This window comes from Suricata suricatta, chromosome 2 (assembly GCF_006229205.1).
Source record: "Suricata suricatta isolate VVHF042 chromosome 2, meerkat_22Aug2017_6uvM2_HiC, whole genome shotgun sequence".
NCBI lineage: Eukaryota > Metazoa > Chordata > Mammalia > Carnivora > Herpestidae > Suricata > Suricata suricatta.
Genome location: NC_043701.1, coordinates 25550988 through 25562650, shown reverse-complemented (window position 1 = coordinate 25562650; position 11663 = coordinate 25550988).

Here is an 11663-nt window from a genome sequence, read left to right as displayed (position 1 = left end):
ATGCTATACCCACATGAGGCATGTCTTTCTATGAAATTAGATTCTGTTGTCTGATAAAAGTTAGTGCAAAGACCTTCAAAAGGAACACTTAGAAAGGAGGAACACTAGACTGAAAGAGGGGCTTGAAAGAGAAAAGAGGAAAAACCATGCAGAGATGAGAGGCAACAGAAACTTCTTTTACAGCAGTGCCTTGTAAGCTGTCCCCTAACACAGTGCAAGAGAATGACTTGGCAAAGACAGGGCCTCTCCATTCACAGTCCCCTTGAGGTCTATTTGTCACTATAATGGACAATCTCCTAAATCTCCGCTCTATTCTGCCACAGTTTTGACTGACAAAGAAGTAACCCAGGAAATCATAGTCACCGTCCTGTATTATCTATAGATGCTAGGGAAGAGGAGAATCATGCTAGAGAAGCAGTTGATTGGTAGGTAGGATTGCTTGGTAGGACTAAGACTGGGTATCCACAATGCTGGGAAGTTCCATGAACCTGCAGCTGCTGTAGCAGCCACAGAGTCCAGAAAATATCCCTACCCATCCCTCTTGCAAGATTGAATTCCCTGGTTAGCCAACAGAGAAAATAACAGAAGCATTGAGTGCCAATTAAGTTTTCTAGAAGTGCCCTATCACATTAGGCTCTTCCCCCAATTTCTTAAGTCATTTTCCCCCACCTATGCAATAAAAAAAATTAACATCCTTAAACATCTCCAAATGAATGTTTTGGTGAAAAAGCCAATCTTAACATTTAAAAAGTTTATTGAAAAGCTTCCATGATACAAGCTATGTATAGACCTCAATTATCCAGATTTGACAAGAGACCAAGTGATTTTTGATGGTGTTAGAGGTTTCTAATTTTATTTTTTGTATTTTGAGAGAGGATTACTAGAAGAGGGGCCGAGAACCAGGGAGAGAGAGAATCATGACCAAAGATTGGGGGAAAAAAAAAAAAATCAAGGATCAATACTTAACCCCTTGAGCCACCCAGGCACCCCAGAGCAGCATTGTTTAAGCCAAAATCATACCATGAAAGTTTTGTATTTAGTAAAGGTGATATGATTTGGCCTATGAATAAACAGGCCCAAGTTTTGAGTAAAAGATATTCCAAAAATCAACATTCAAGTATCAATGGTTTGGTATTGATAATTTATCACAGAATACTATGTAAAATGATTACCTTCCAAAGAGATGCTATGTAACTAAGTCAACCTACAATATAACTGACCATATACATGTACTCCATGTTACAACATCATTTCAGTATGTTCCACTTCTGTAGAGTTCAACAGTATGTTTACTATTCCTTTTGTTACCATCACCACACCTGTAATTACAGTGGAAAATGGCTATAACAAAATAAACAATGCCTCAAACATGTCCTATAAGATAACTGTATTTTGTGGACTAAATGAAATGGAGGGATATGCAGTTGACTAAGCATGAATTCCAGGGGTCCTACTTTAAGATTTACTACTGTAAGTATTAATGGAGTGTTCAATTCTAGATCTTGTGGATGACTAGGACTTCTAGACAGAAGCAGCTTAGACTTTAGAAATCCTCTGTTTAATCAGCATCCATTATATTGATCAGATAGCATGTAGGAACTAGACTGGAGAATGGGAAATCAAGGTATTTACTATCAGCCTCTTCTCCTTTCTAAGTTGAGGCTGCTATTACTTCCCCCCCATAGCCTTATCTTCCCACAAAATCCTCTCATCTATTGTATTGATAAGATCACTATTGATTTTTATGTGTGTGAGAGCTGACCACTTAATACTCCTTTCTGCCTTTTTATTAAGAATCCTAAGTATAAATATACATGAGTAATTATGATATGCTACATACTATTTACTTTGGGATGCAAACTAATGCATTTTTGGTCTATTGTAGGTCACGATGGGGAGTATTCACTGCTAAAAAAAAAAAAAAAAAAAAAAAAAAAAAGGTGATAAGACAAAGAAGGAACATTAATGATATCCCTAAGACTTGGGTTAGAAGAAGAGGTAACAAGGGAGCTGGCTTGCTTTGGAAGGAAACAGCTCTGAAGAAATTTTTTAAAAAAAGTTCACTTTGTAATAGAGAACACAAGCATGGGAAAGAGAAATTTAAGCAGTCTCCATGCTCAGCATGGAGCCCTACATGGGGTTCAACCCCATGACCCTGGGATCATAACCTGAGCGGAAATTAAGGGTCTAATGCTCAACCAACTGAGCCACCCAGGGGCCCCCCACAGAGTGAACTACTTCTGGTGGTTCCCTCTCCAAAGTTTCATTGCCTGCCTATCATATCCGTACTCTATTTCCTGTTCCAGGCCCTGATGCCCACCACACATGGCTTAGGGCTAGTGAGGGTTTTCCCCTTACATTTGAGGTAGATGCAGAGGATGATAGAGGGAAACACACCTGAAGAGGTAGCAGTTGGGGTGTCAACATGTATGCATGTAAACAGATTTGGGGAAACCTACCCTTACTTCAGAGAAGTGCCTAGAATTCAATTCCCCTAAATTCTGAAATGTGAACATCAGAAACTAGAACCATAGGGAACATCTGGGATAAGAAACATGTCATTAGGAAGTAAAGAAACAGAATCAGGCCAGAGCTGTGTAAGAGGAGGACCTGACACAAGAGTCTTCCTGAGGGAGGTTGAAGGGACCAAAGTTATCCATGTTTTCATCTGCCCTTTCTATTGTCTCCACTGTTTACTCTGGTCTCTATGGATACCAAAATCCTCTCTATTCAGACCAGATCTTGAGCATAGGAGACCAATAAGGACTGAATAAACAGCAGCAACTACCCAAGAAAAATGAGATTAACAGCGATCCCCAAGTTCCAAACAGCACCAGTGGGAACCCTAGGAGATTTAGGGTGAGCACTGGTTTTTAAAACTTATTCATGCTATTCTTTGGGGGATGGGGTGGGGAAGATTATACGATGGTTCCTTTTGCTCTCAAATCTGAAGAGCCATTCATCACAAATCTATCTTCTGCTTCCATGAAGTAAGTGTTTCGAATATCATAAAACTCTAACCATGTATAATATAAATTTAATTCCAACTTTTTACATTAATTAAAACAAAGATTAACAGTGTTCTCCCCCCACAAGTCATGTTGCTATTTTTCCCCTCTTCCTTGACTAGTGAAATTTCTGAGAATATGTGAAGGAGGTGAAGACAAAGTATAAAATGTTGTTACCTTTGGGGTGCCTGGGTGGCTCAGTCAGTTGAGCGACCAACTCTTGATTTCAGCTCAGGTCATGATCCCAGGATTGTGATATCTAGCCTCATGAGATTCTCTCTCTCCCTTTCTCTCTGTCCCTCCCTGCTCAAGTGCTTTCTCAAAATAAATAAACCTTAGAAAAAAATGTTACTACCTTTGAGGAGTGGAAAGAAATCAGCAAAAGGTAACTCAATTCTCAATACCCATGAGTGAGGATAGAAAAGTAGTATCATTAGCCTTGATTTATAGAGGAAATGAGTACACTCATTAGCTTTCTTAAGGTCAACAACCACAAATGAGCTGATCATCATGGAGATTAAGGGAACAGGCAATTTCCCCTCAATGCAATTCCAATTGTAAGCTATTCTTACAATCCATGTTTGAAGTAAAAATGTGATTCTCCTATATTCAAGGTGAGTTTTTTAAATAATTCAGTGAAGAAATGGGCAGAAGACATGAATAGAGACTTTTCCAAAGAAGACAGCCAGATAGCCAATAGAGACACATGAAAGGATGTTCAACATCACTTACCAGGGAAATGCAAGTCAAAACCACATTAAGATACCACCTCACACCAATCAGAATGGCTAAAATTAACAACTCAGGAAACAACAGATGCTGGTATGGATGTGGAGAAATGGGAATCCTCTTGCACTGTTGGTGGGAATGCAAACTGGTGCAGCCACTCTAGAGAAGTGTGCAGATTCCTCAAAAAATTAAAAATAGAATTACCCTATGGCCCAGCAATAGCATCATTAGTAATTTATCCAAAGGATAGAGGAGTGCTGATTCCTAGGGACACATGTACCCCAATGTTTATAGCAGTGCTTTTAATAGCCAATAGTAGCCAAATTATGAAAAGAGCCTAAATATCCATCAACTGATGAATCGATAAAGATGTGGTTTACATATACAGTGGACTACTACCTGACAATGCCAAAGAATGGAAATCTTTCCATTTGCAACAATGTGAATGGGACTAGAACAGATATGCTAAGTGGAAAAAGTCAGAGAAAGACAGATATAATATGTTTTCATTCATTGTAGAATTTGAGAAACAAGACCATGGGAGAAGGGAAGGAGGAAAAAATAGTCTCAAACAGAAAGGGAAACAAACATAAGAGACTCTTAAATACAGAGAACAAAGTTGATAGGATGGGAGGGGAAAGAACTGGGTGATGGGCATTGAGGAGGGCGCTTGTTGGAATGCACACTGGGTGTTGTATGTAAGTGATGAATCATGGGAAACTACCCACAAAACCACGAGTGCCCTCTATACACTGTATGTTGGCTAACTTGAAAATAAATTATATTAAAAAAAAGAGAAAAACCTACATAAAACAAAAAACAAAAAAACACAACCATTATTTCTATTCCTGAACCAGTTGTGGTAAAATATTCAGGTGGTTATCAGATTTGATTATTGCCCATCATCACATGTTAGAATAAATACATTTAATTAAATGAAAGTAGAAAGCTATATATAAAAATAAAGTGATTAAAGGATTACATGTGTAAGACATGTGCAGTTGATGGCTATATTCTATTAGAGAAATAATATACACACACGAAAACACTTGTGATATTCTGCAGGCTGCTGTTCTAAGGCATTTAGCTTAATAAAGTCATTAATTTTGCCACTTTTCATTCCCTCACTAGACAATTAATAAACCATAAGTAGAACATGGTGGTTCCCTAAGAAGAAATGAAGGAATAACAAATCTTTAAAAATTTTTCTCAGTCTAATGGGGTATCAACTCTAGATATTAAGATATACACAAAAAAAAAAATCAAAAAAAGATATGAATATAAATTTATTCTAGGACTTTGCAAACTGGTCTCAACAGAATTACCAGTGGAATATATGACAGTCCATTAACAAAGAAGTTGCAAGAGAATAATCATGCATTTTAGGTCATTGAAAACCATAATCATAAGCAAGGAATCTAGTTTTATTCCACAAAATGCTTCAGAAGAAGTTCTACTTCTGGTAATGGCAGGAAAGTTGTAGAGTAGATTATCCTCCTGAAAATCTTACGAACTCTGGCTAAATATACATATGATTTTATATTTGTTTAAATATAATAATATATGTTCATGTTTCAGGGAACGACCAAAGCACTAGCAGAAGGCATTCTACCCTTGAATGAATGACCATGTTCACAACGCTTTCCACCCAAAGATCTTTCCTAAAAGGACTTCAATGATTCCCACTTTTGGATATTCATGTCTTTGTATAATCCCCTCCCACTTGAATGTGGCTAGACCGTATGACAACTCCTTCAAACAAACAGAATATGGCAAAAGTAACAATTCTGAGAGATTACAAGAAGACTGGTTTCCACCCTGCACCCGAGGGTTCCCTTTAGCCCTCACCCCACAGGCAACAAGCTGCCATGTTGTGAGTAACCTTAAAGGGGGGCTATGTGGCAAGGCATGGAGATCTGCAGCTAAATAGAACTTAAGGTTGCTAACATCTGTATATAGGAGCTTGGATGTGATCTTGTGACACCTGCCAACACCCACATGAGTGAGTTCAGGAGCAGATTTATCTCAGTTGAGCCCTAAGAGAACCATTCTGTGAGAGAAGCATGAGCCAGAGGCTCCAGCTAAGATGTACCTGGATTCCTACCCCTTAGAATGTAAGATGGGAAGTCTATTTTAAGTCACCAAGTTTTAGAGGTAATTACACATATATAATGAAAAATAGAATTATATTCAACAAAGACCCCTCAAAAGAGATCTAACCTTTGGAAATTTCAGAAGAGTTTTATTGACTGTCCCACAGATATTATAAATCCTGGTAAAATTTTAATTTAAAAAATTATTAAATTTTGGAGAGTGAAGTAGGCAGAGACTAGCAGATATTTGATCCTTGATGGATACCCTTGAATAAGGGAAAGACAAGGCTCTTTCTGAGAACCCTTACAGGCTACATGGGGCAAGGCTAGAATTCAATCAGAAGTGTTGGTGTTACTAGAATTATGAGACAGAGGATGAAGATCAAGGCTGTAAGAATTGTTGTAAATTGAGGAAGGAAACTCCAGATAGAAGTTATAGAGAAGGAAGTCCTCAAGTATGTATACAAACACTCCTCAAATTCTTGGCTGATTTATGAACATGTGAATGGGACTAAAAAATAAAGACAGCATAAATTTCAGATGCTGTGTACAGAAAGGAACATAGTGTTTAATTTTTACTGAGAGGGTATTGGTAAATAACTTATACTTTACATTGAAAGTATAGGAGGTTCATACTTTTTAAATAAATACTATGTGCTAGGAATAAGGGTTTACTTTAAGAGCAGGGGAAAATGAAACTTATCTATAGTAACCATATTTTATACCAACACTCCACTAGTCCAGGTGATTTATCCAACATAATCAAATACCAGATAGAAAAAAAACTAAACTAAACTAAACTAAAAATACTGTTTAGGGAGTTTGGGAGAGAGACACTAGATTCCATAGAAGGTATCACTCAAATTCTTAATACACAATAACAAAAACATAAGTTTGGTAATTACTAAAGATACAAATATACAGGAAAATGTGGCCCAAATAATGACCAGTATCAGGAAAAAATGGACCTCAGGATGATTCAGCATTTAGAAGGAGCAGTAAATAACATTTAAAGGGGCAACTAGAAATGTCCATGACAAGTAAAGATGGATGCAATAAGTGGACAAATGAAGAGACTATTTTGCAAATGGAATGTCTAGATTATAGCAAATATCTGAAGTTAGAAATAAACCAGGGTTATTTAACTGTAGGTTAGATATTGAAGAGAAAGTTAAAAACACTGAAGACTGATAAACAGATCGTCCATTCTAAAAAACATAGTAAAAAACCTTGAAAAATTAAGATAGACCCTGAGAGGTATGGGAACACATTGAACAATCTAAACATGAAACTTGACCAACAGGAGGAGAGCTAGAAAGAACAGAATATAAAACAATAATGACCAAGATAGAACAAAAATATTTTAACTTCTTAAAACCTCAAGGTCCATACAAAGAAAATTATACATAGGTACAAACTGATTAAAATGAAAACTTAATAGCCAAAGGGGGGGGGGAACCCAAACCGACCAAGAATTCTATGTCCTGAAACATTCTGAAATGACAAATACTCTTCAGATAAATTAAGACTGATATAAAGCTACAGTAATTGAGGTATTTTAATACAGGCAGAAGATTAAATATATAAAATATAACAAATTCAGAAATAAACCAACATATATGGTCAATCTTCCCTATCATTGCCAAGTTATTGAAGCAATAGTCTTTAGAAAGTATTTATGGAGTATTTGAATACATTAAAGTGTATGAACTCCCATTAATACCATATAAAAAGTTACATTGAAATTGATCAGAAATCAGAATGTGTTAAAACCATAGATATCAAGAAAGCAGATTTTTCAATCTTGTTTTAGGCAAGAAGGTATCAGACACACAGCACTAACCTTAGAAAATCTGACTTCAAAATTTAACCGTTCTGGTCTTCAACAGATATTACAAAAAATGGACAGACAAGCCAGAGAACGGAATACTTGTAATATACATAGCTATTTAGTCACTTGTATCCAGAATGTCTTTTTTATAATGCAACAATTTTTTTTAAACACAAATCATTTGGAAAGTCACCAAGTTATATAGATGGTCAATAAGTACTAAAAACAAGCATTCCTACACAATTATTAGTCACCAGGGAAATGCAAGTTATGACACAGTGAAGATACTGCTGGAATATCTAAAATTTAAAAGATAGTCCATTAAAAGATAAATAGTATGGGCAGGAAGTTGTATGTGTTCTGATGGAAATGGAAAATGGTATTACTACTTTGGAAATAATTTGTTTTGTATAAAATTAAACATTACCATAAAGATTTAGCTATCCCTTCAGGTCTTTTCCCAAGGGAAATGAAAACCTAGGTCTACACAAAGACCTGTATATGGATATTTATAACAATGTTATAATAGCTCAGAACAAGGAAAAACCCAATATGTTCAAAACATAGATAGGTAGCTTAAACAGTGAGAAGAGATTCACCCGGTCAGGGACTGAGGGCAGATAGAATTTATAGCAAAAAAAGGCAAGAGGAAATTTTCCAATTGAAATGCTCTTTGTCCTCTTGATTGATGTGATGGTTTCATGACAGAAATAGTTACAATTCATTGAACTAGATTTTTTTAATGAGTACATTTTACTATGTAAATTACACCGCACTAAGCCCAATTTAAAAAGGGGTCCTTCAGCTCATCAAGTGAGCATTTGATTAAAGTAACTTAAGATACTTAGCTTACGATTTAAGGATTTACTTTTCTTTAAATTATTTGGCAATAACTTACAAAAAAATTTAACACTACTGAGCTCCATGTGAATAAACTAAAATCAAGAAGCAAGAGCTGCAAGAGGACAGATTTTATCTGTATATATGGAAAAAGTTTCACCAAAACCAGAATAGGTTATTCTAGGAACTGGTGGGCACTCTACCCCTCAGCCAAGAAGCTGGAGCTTCGCTCATCTGAGAGGATGCACAGGGGTTCATCACATTGTCTGGCTGGGTTTTGTTAAAGATTCTAAGGATCACTCATTTTATGCTATAAATCTGAAGGACAGGCATAAAAGATATGGCGTTTTCCCTTTTGTGAGGGGCCAAACTATCAGTTTACTTCCATTTTATATTTTGTAGGATCTGTAAGTTGATACCAAATCAACTAAAACTAGGTTGTTTTTCTGTCACCTAATGTCCCCCTTTCCTTGAGAGTGATCAAACATCTGCATTTTCATACAATATATTGGATTATTTGCAACTGTTGTGTAGATTGATGATTATGCCCTGTAGAATTATTATTTGGATATCTGGATGTGGCTAGTTCCCTTCTCCAATGGATTAAGGTATTTAAGTTCTAAATATTTAGTTGTATATGTTCTTTTGCCTCTTAAATTTTGACAAAAAGTTGTTTAGACACTGCATTTTTGCCAGGATTAGAATAAAAACTTATTTTTCTCTGACCTGAGACAATACAAACTATTTGCCTAGAACATTATGAGCAGTTTATTTTTTTTATTGGTAAACATCTGTCACATGACACTGATTAGAATAGAAATACAAAGTTGGTTAAAAATCTGCCTTAAAATGTTTTCCATAAAAAGATTCACAAGGTCTAAAAGGAATTAAGTTGATAACTGCAGGAATAGTATTTTTTTTTAACTGAAAATACATGAATATATTCATGAGAAAAATAGGCTATTTAAGTTTCTATCAACACTTCAAAGTTTCAAATTAGGAGTATGCTAATTTTTAGAATACAGGTCATGTAGTTGTAAAAAAAAAAAAAAAAAAAAGCCTCTCATGTTTAGATACCTCTAACAACATGGTGTCCGGGAAATAGCAATCAAGGAGCTCAGTTTGACAGCCAAAAATGAAAAGATAGATGTGAACTATAAAATGAAGGGGCAGGAAAACAAAGTTTGTAAGACAGAAAATCAAAATACAGCACACTTTGAAGACTCGGAAAGTTAAAGAGGCAAATGGTCCTGTCTGAAAAAGAAATGAACTAACAAAGACCAGTGGATTGAACTTACAGCAGGGGCTGCTTGTCCTGAAGGTAAATAGGCGTGGAGGTGAGGGAAGACGAGGTGGGGTGAAGGTCACAGACGAAGGATAGAGCCTGAAGAGGCAACAGGTTTGGTACTGAAGTAGTTCATAGCGCTATAAAAACCAAAAGTGTATTACATCATTTAACAGCTTGCTATGAATTACGGAAGAAGACCCATTTCTGCAGTATGTTGTTATTCAAAACTGCACGTTCCAGAAAAGGTATCCTGTCCTCTCCAACCTTCCTCAGGGGCTTCTTTTTCAATGTAGAATTCTCTCAGGTGAACGAAATATTAAATGTCTGGAGAATGACAAGCCTTCTACGCTTCAAAATAGTGCCATAAAACATAGCTACTTAGATGTATTGATTAATCACTAGATTAGATGTAAAAGCAAAACAAACAAAAAAAACTTGTGATAGATCAAAATTTAGATGACAAATGCTGCCCCCACCATCAAAAAAAGGAACAGGCTTGATTTAAAAGTAATTGCTGAATTATAGGAAAAACTTCAAAACCAACTTTTTTCGTTTATTCTGGGGGCGCCTGGGTGGCTCAGTCAGTTAAGCATCTGACTTCGGCTCAGGTCATGAGCTCACCGTTTGTGGGTTTGAGCCCCGCATCCGGCTCTGTGTTAACCAGTAACTCAGAACCTGGAGCCTGTTTAGGATTCTGTGTGTCTCTCTCTCTCTACCCCTCCCCCTGTTCACACTCTCTCAAAAATAAATGTAATAAAAATACATTTTTAATAAGTTTACTTTGACAGAAAGAGCACAAGCAGGGGGTGGAAGAGGGTGGCAGAGAAAGAGAGAGAATGAATGAATATATATCAATCCCAAGTAGGATAGAAAGATGTTGACTAGTAATGAATAGTAATTTACACAAAAGAAATAGAAACCTATGTATTGGATTATGTATTAGTATCATTAAAAATGATGATTTGGCTGAAATAACACCATATCCTAGATTCAGGGTTTTGAATTTAGATTTTGGGCTTAAAAAAGAAAAGAAACTCCTGTGCTTTATGCACTTGAGACCAAGAATAGCTTGTCAATTTTTGATAAACATTTACATAGTAGAAATTAGAGTCTTTTTAAAATGTGAAAGTTCTGTGTTGATACACATGGAAAGGGTTAATCACTAAGATTAAACAGGACTCATTTGTCACTTTTTTAAAATAACTCAGTAGGGGTGTCTGGGTGGCTCAGTCAGTTAAGCATGAGACTTTGGCTCAGGTCATGATCTCGCCGTTTGTGGGTTTGAGCCCCACATAGGGTTCTGTGCTGACAGAAAGATTATGGATTTCAGATTCTGTGTCTCCCTCTCTCTCTACCCCTCCCTTGTTCACACTCTGTCTCTCTTGGTCTCAAAAATAAACATTAAAAAATTTTTTTTAATAAAATAACTCAGTAAATCAATTAAGCTGTAATTTTTTTCTAATAGTTGCTAGACAATGAAAGAAATACCAAGAAAAATGTTAATCATATGATCAAAACCTCAGGTGGTAGATTACTACAATTACTTATTCAGGATTTTTATATTTTATAACAGGTAAGAATTCGAAGTATATTGCAATTGGCTTATAGAAGCTTTTCTTCTAAAATCAAAATAGCTAATTATATTTACACAAGTTATACATAATGTGTGTGACTTATTACCAATATTTGCTGAGTTCTGCACTAAACATATCTGTTCTGCTATTTGACATTTTTTAGAACAAAGCTCATTTGGTAGATGGGGTTCTTCCACTGAATTGGCTAGCTTTTGCATAAAGTTCATTCACATTTATTAAACCAGCCAAAGGTTTCCATGTACAACCCTAGCATCGGTTTATTATGCTTCAGAACATGTT